The sequence below is a fragment of the Aquarana catesbeiana genome, linkage group LG12 (genome assembly GCF_042186555.1).
Source record: "Aquarana catesbeiana isolate 2022-GZ linkage group LG12, ASM4218655v1, whole genome shotgun sequence".
Classification (NCBI taxonomy): Eukaryota; Metazoa; Chordata; class Amphibia; order Anura; family Ranidae; genus Aquarana; species Aquarana catesbeiana.
The window spans coordinates 206228017-206234016 of record NC_133335.1 but is presented as its reverse complement, the minus strand read 5'-3'; the positions used below and the strand labels follow the sequence as shown (position 1 = coordinate 206234016).

General features: G+C 40.0%; 1 protein-coding gene across 1 annotated transcript in view; it reads left to right on the top strand.

The window, feature by feature from the left end:
- Positions 1-1901: 1901 nt before the first annotated feature.
- The window catches only part of LOC141114268 (BPI fold-containing family B member 4-like), an 80021-nt gene continuing 75922 nt past the window's right edge, over positions 1902-6000 (top strand). Inside the window, exon 1 of the mRNA XM_073607853.1 lies at positions 1902-1957. The gene's annotated coding sequence lies outside the window, so the exon portion shown is untranslated. The remainder of the gene's footprint in view (positions 1958-6000) is intronic.

Genomic DNA, 6000 nt, shown 5'->3' with positions numbered 1-6000 from the left:
AAGCCCTTGAAGCTAGTTATCCGTACTACTTTGTTGAGAATCCATCATTTTCACTGTAAACGGATTACAGTTAATGAGCTCCAACTAGCCAGTAAAGAACATCAGATCTGAAACGTGGACTTTACCGCCATCACTTATAGAAAGGCCCTTATTTTACTCCTCTCTAGACCTGCTCTCCCTTCCTAGGATAGCGTGTAGGCTGGCCAGGTTCCATTTTCTAGAGGGTGACAGTTTAAGCAGTTAACTGAAACATCCACTAGGGGTTGACATAATATCTAAAGGAAGTGTACATATATGTTTACAGTATTGTCGTTGTTAAACTCTGTCTTGTGCCTTTGGGAGGAATTTTTCTGCTGAGTTAGCGCTGTTGCTTAAAGCTCAGCAAATGTATTACTTCCTCTTTGTAAAAACTTCTCCTTTTATTTGGTTCAAGTAAAATATCTCTATAACCTAATTACACTGAGTTGTTTGATTATTGCCACACTGTGCTGCAAGGATGTCTGAACCCAGAGTGTCAGGTGGATTGTAAGGTTCACTTGGTCGTGCAAATGAGCAGGTAATTCTCAGCAGTCCTCCGGGGGGCCGTGCTACATACAAAAAGGAGCACCAGGGCAAAGACAGATAAAAGAGTCCAAGATCATTTTATATATATATACAGTATATATATATATTAGTACCAGTATTAAACCCTACACATAAAGTAACATTTTGACAGCAACTTGAAGTTGCTCAGCAATGCCTACCAAGTTGTTACTCAATGTGGAGAGTTTAATAAACGATACACAAAAAATTTGTTTTGATTTTTCTTTGTGTATGTGTGTGTATTTTCTGCTATTTTATGTTTTTTAAAGGTTAAGTTCACTTTTGGAGCATGTTACAATGGTATCTAGGGTGTAATGTGTAACATGCTCCAGCCTACCCCAGCATCTCCCGTTTTTCTCCCCTGCACCCTCTGTCACATTTTAAAATTAGCACATCAGCATGGTTGTGCAGGGCTCTGCCCCCACAGCAATCTGGGATTCCTCCCAGGAATCTGTGAATGTAAAAATGACAAGCTCCGTTTCCACCCTCGTAGTTCTCAAATAGAAAGCCTGTAAAGTGGAACGGGCAAGAAAGCTAGAGGAAATGTCTGCAAAAGCCTGTAATTGAATTGCACCAGTGTTCCACTGATAGCTGGTGTGATGCTTTACAGGCTCATAGGGGAAAAAATAATAAATGCACATTTTTTTTTTTTGGGGGGGGGGGATATGTGCATTGTTATTTTCTATGAAGGTGAACTTATCCTTTAACATATAACAGTAATGTACGTCCAAAAAAATAGAACAAAAAATACTATATTTACAATATATATATATATATATATATATATATATATATATATATATATTATATATATATATATATATATACACTGTGTGTGTATATATATATATATATATATATATATATATATATATATATATATATATATATATATATATATATAAAACCTGTTTTTTTATTGTGATTTCAACATGCGTGAAATGTGGGAAGAGATTGAAACATAAACCCTCCACAGGAAAACACATTATTGAAGTGAAGAATTACTCTTGTAAAGCCTTTTACCTCTGTACTCCTTTTTTTCTGAATATACAATATGTGCAGCACCTGCCAACTGCAAGAAGAATATCCTTATTAAAGATACGCAGAGATAAGAATGACCTGTTATCATTGTAGTTGGAACAAGTGGGCATAGTTCAAACTAATGCATGACCTTGATGGTTTTATATATCCTGATTTGCCACTGATAGTTTACCTTGGATCACCCAAGCAACTATAATAGGTTTTGGCTTTATGATAACTAGGAAGGATTACGGGTGTTATCCTGGTTTAAGATATAAGGATCTCTAACCACACTTTTCTATTTGGACTAGAAGATGCACAAAGACTTCAGAATTCCATATATGATTTGAAAAAGGTAAGAAATGTAGATATGGGACTATCCATACAATATGTTTCCATTACTTTAATGAGCGGTTATATCTATACTGCAATTTGTCTGTTTGTAGACTCCAGTAGTTTAATAGTTGTAATATACTAAACATTCAATAAAAATGTTTAAAATGTAAATATAAATATAGAAAATGTTAATAGAATTTATTTAAAGAATGGAAATAGGGGTAAGTTTATCACATCTTCTCACCTATTTCATCTTCAAGGAGTAAGCATTAGTTTAACTTGTAAATGCTACAGTATACAGTGCCATAGATAGATATGGCAGCAACTCAGAAGACAAAGTAAAATCTGTAGCTGGTTTACCAATTGATCATGATACTTCGAGAGTTAAATTGTTGTTGCTCTGTTTTAGGGATTTACCTTTTTATTTATAAAGCAATTTTTTAAACCCAAGAAGAAAATGTAATACAGTAAAACCTTGGATTGCGAGCATAATTAGTTCCAGAAATCTGCTTGCAATTCAAAGCACTCATATATCAAAGCAAATTTCCCCATAAGAAATAATGAAACTCAGTTGATTCATTCCACAACCATTTATTCATATAAAAGTGATGATAAATCCAGCAGGAGATACAGAGTATAAAAGAGAAGAGAAGCGCCTCTAAGTGTAGCAATATGGTTACATTTAATGTAACCCCTGATCCCTGCATACTTAGATGTGCCTGTTTTAATGATCAGCCATGTGAGTTGCTAAATGTTGTACCTTCATTAAATATAACCATATTGCTACTTAGAGGCCCCTCTCTTCTCTTTTATACTCCGCAGCTCCTGCTGGATTCAACAATCAGCAGGAACGTTGTGGAACGAAGTTGCTATTCGTATTGCAAGACATTGCTATTTTCTCAAGTTAAAATGTATAAAAAAAATGTGCTCATCTTATAAAACACACGCAGACCAAGTTGCTCGCAATCCAAGGTTTTTCTGTATATTGCTGCATACCAGTCCTTGTATTTTTCAGGCTTAGTACATTTTTTTTGCAAGTACAGAAAAAAAAACCTGATGATTTTGCTTGAATTAAAGCGGCTTTGTAAGTTTTTATGCACCAAAGTGATGTCTCAAACATCACTTTGGTAATGGAAAAGAGAAGAGGAGGTGTTTGTATTCCACATCAGGAAAGCAGGCTAGGGTGACAATGTTGCTCCTTCATAATTAGATACCATGGGCAGTGACTGAGCTCTAGAAAAGACTGTCAGATAACATGTAAAAAAATGAAACATTTTGTTTTTAAGTTATACTTTAAAGTGACCCTGTGTTCTGACCATGCACATTAAATTATTTACATATTGTAAACAAGCATTAAGGGCTAATTCACATCAGCCACTGCGTTGTAACGCAGTGACTTGTGTGCAGTGTGGTCCAGCGGGATTGCAGCAGTGGCAATGTGCCAATCTCAGCACATTACACTGTTCACTTTTATTTTTTTAAATTAACATTACCGAAATGTAACAAAGACATTTCATTAAGTTCAGTTGCCAGCTGCGAGGTGTGAGGCGGTGAATTTGTTTTGCACTGAGCTGTGCTGGATAAAGTTCTGCAAGCAGTAATTTTTTTAAGCGCACATCACCCACACACACCACTGCGATGCAACATTGCTGGATATACAACTGCTCCCTTCCCAGCTGATGAAGTCTGTCCCCTTCTACAACTATGGCCTTTACTGCAGCACAGTGGCAGGTACCCAAGCATGATATTTTAGCCCAGAAGGCCATCGCTGCCCTTCACAGGCGTGTGTTTCAGTGTTGCTTCATCCTCAGTGGCAGGGCCTACATGACCACAGGTATGTGGTCCAGGAAACATGTGCAGGGACGTTGTATTTTTTTTTGTTTTATGGCACACTGAGTAAATTTGCAGATGGCTAGGAAGGATGCAGAATGAAGCTGGTGGTGCCACCTTGTGTCCTGCACCTTGTTGATGGTAACAACTCGGTCACCCCTACCCACTCCTCCTCAATAGCCTCATCTAATTATTAATCAGAACCACCAGTCTTTCCAAGCAACCAAGAGCCTATGCTATGGCGCAGTCATAAATGCTGGTAATTCGTATTCCTGGGGGAACAGGAGCCACACTGGGCCAGAGATTCTGTCAGCTCTTCAGGGGGCAGGCCAAGATGTGTCTGACCCCACACACTATGTTGGGCCAGGTAAGGTCACAGCAGCACCAACCCGAGATAGCAAGCAATTGTGCTGCAAGTTTGAAAATGACTTGCTAAGCTGTTGCTAGACTTGCCAGGCTTCAGAAGTTTGTTGCACAATTACAGCAAGTCCACATTGCATGACTCCAGATCAACTTTCGTTGCAAACATGCTGCAAGTCTGCTGCAAGTTCTGGTTCAGCAATAGTCATCCCACCACAGGGGTCACTGTGGCTGAATTTTCATGCTGTAGACTTGCAGAGCTCCTGTTGTAGGCTCACCACTGCAAATTTGCTCTTGTTAGAGACTTGCCATGCAAATTTACTACAAATTGGAAAAGTGTCAACTAGAACTTGTGCTTCAAGTGCTCTGCAAGTGTACAACTTGCCAGTAAAAATGTGCAGCAAGTTAACAGACTTCAACATCAGAGTTCAACATTGCCACAAATTTGTGGCAAGTTATCCTTGCTATCTGGGAACCTGCTGTCCACCCTTTTGACAGTGAAAGTTCACACATATGCCTTGTCTGGTGCATGTCCTCAACCTAGTGGTGCAGTGATTCTTAGTTATGTACCCTGGCTTCCATAATGTGCTGAAGCAGGCCAGAAGAGTGTGCGGCAAGAGTCAACTTGACCTAAATGCAGAGGAAAGCCACTTGCGAACCACCTGATATGCTAAACCAAAATGCTGCTCATGCTGCAACTGCACTGTCAATGAGTAGGGGATGAGGATAGGCTCAGGGGACCTGGGGTTCAGTTCTCAACATCAGGGACTCCTGAAAAATGATGTGTGTACCATCTTCACCATCTTCAAACAGGTAACCAGAATGATGAGCTGCGACAAGGTGTGGATCAGCAAAACAATCCCTCTGGGATCCTATAGGTGGGTTGAGCTTGATGAGGACCCCATTTCCCTTACCAAAACCAAGAACTCTGGGTCCTCTTCCACGGAAAATTTGTGGAGGATTGGCTCGTTTACGCTGCAGTGCCTTTATAAGGACCTCAGGATTTGAGCCATTATGGAGAGGAACCATTACTGGTTGGAAACCCTTTTGATCCTAGATACAAGCGGAAAATGGCAGATCGCCTGCTGCCATCACAGAGGGAGACAAAATATGCCACTTGAAAGAGATGCTGTAGAAGGACCTCTTTGATTCCTTTCAAGAGTGTGGCAAATTACCCTTTCATAGCCCATAAGCATTGGATCCTCAAGCCACTGAAAGGAGGAGCTACGGTGGCTGCCTTAGTCATACTTCAAAGTCCTTCTTTAGAATGCCTAAGCCAGCTTTGGCTGCGGGCAGAAGTCACAGGTAGTGCCTAAACCATAGGATCTTCGATAGGGTAGATGTGGACAATGTTCATACCGGGGACCCAATGAACTCTTGGGTGTCCAAGATGGACCACTGGTTCATGCCCTGCGGGTAATGTATTGTCAGCAGGGCTATTCACTTCATTGGGCAATTTTTGACAAAGAAAAGATTTAGACTGTCCCTGACACAGTTGGCAGGCTCATGTTTACAAAAAATTAACCCGTTCTGCATCAGAAATGAGTGCAAAACCCTACAACTGATGCTAATGAATACATTTTTTTCTTTAATTATGGCCCATCAAACAATATTATATTTTTACAATGTTACCATCTCTTGCCACTGCTACTGACCTGTCAACATTACCTGCTCTTGTATAAACAACAACTATCCATGCTATGGATCTATATTTCGGGACCCTTTGGGTCCAGAGACCCCAAATTTTGGCTGCAGCTAGGGGGCATCTAGGAACCCTTAACTACTGAGTTTGAAGTTCGGGGGACCTATGGCTGCAGATGGGCACACTGAGGCATGCAAATGGCCACAGTGAGGCTGCAAATGGGCATTGTT